Source organism: Capsicum annuum, unplaced genomic scaffold (assembly GCF_002878395.1).
Source record: "Capsicum annuum cultivar UCD-10X-F1 unplaced genomic scaffold, UCD10Xv1.1 ctg81349, whole genome shotgun sequence".
In the NCBI taxonomy this organism is placed as follows: domain Eukaryota; kingdom Viridiplantae; phylum Streptophyta; class Magnoliopsida; order Solanales; family Solanaceae; genus Capsicum; species Capsicum annuum.
This window is the reverse complement of record NW_025892062.1, coordinates 101,216-101,573: the sequence shown is the minus strand read 5'-3', so window position 1 is coordinate 101,573 and position 358 is coordinate 101,216.

Here is a 358-nt window from a genome sequence, read left to right as displayed (position 1 = left end):
ACATGTCAGAGTCATATTTGTATTTTTTTTATATAGTAATATACCTATGAATCAGACATGTATTTTGTAAATACATATGCAAAGTTATATGTATTTTTTTGTAATGTAATATATATTACGTAAAAAAAACATATGCATACTATGTATTTTGTATTATATTTTTGTGAAAAGTACATGTAATATAGATATGTATTTTTGTATTTTGTATATATAAATACATATCTATATGTATTTTTGTACGGTGTTGGATTTGTCTTTGAACTATTCTATGTCATCCTAGATGGTAACATATGTATTTATTTGTATTTTTTACTATTTAAGATATGTATCATATATTTTTTGATTATCTATATGTATA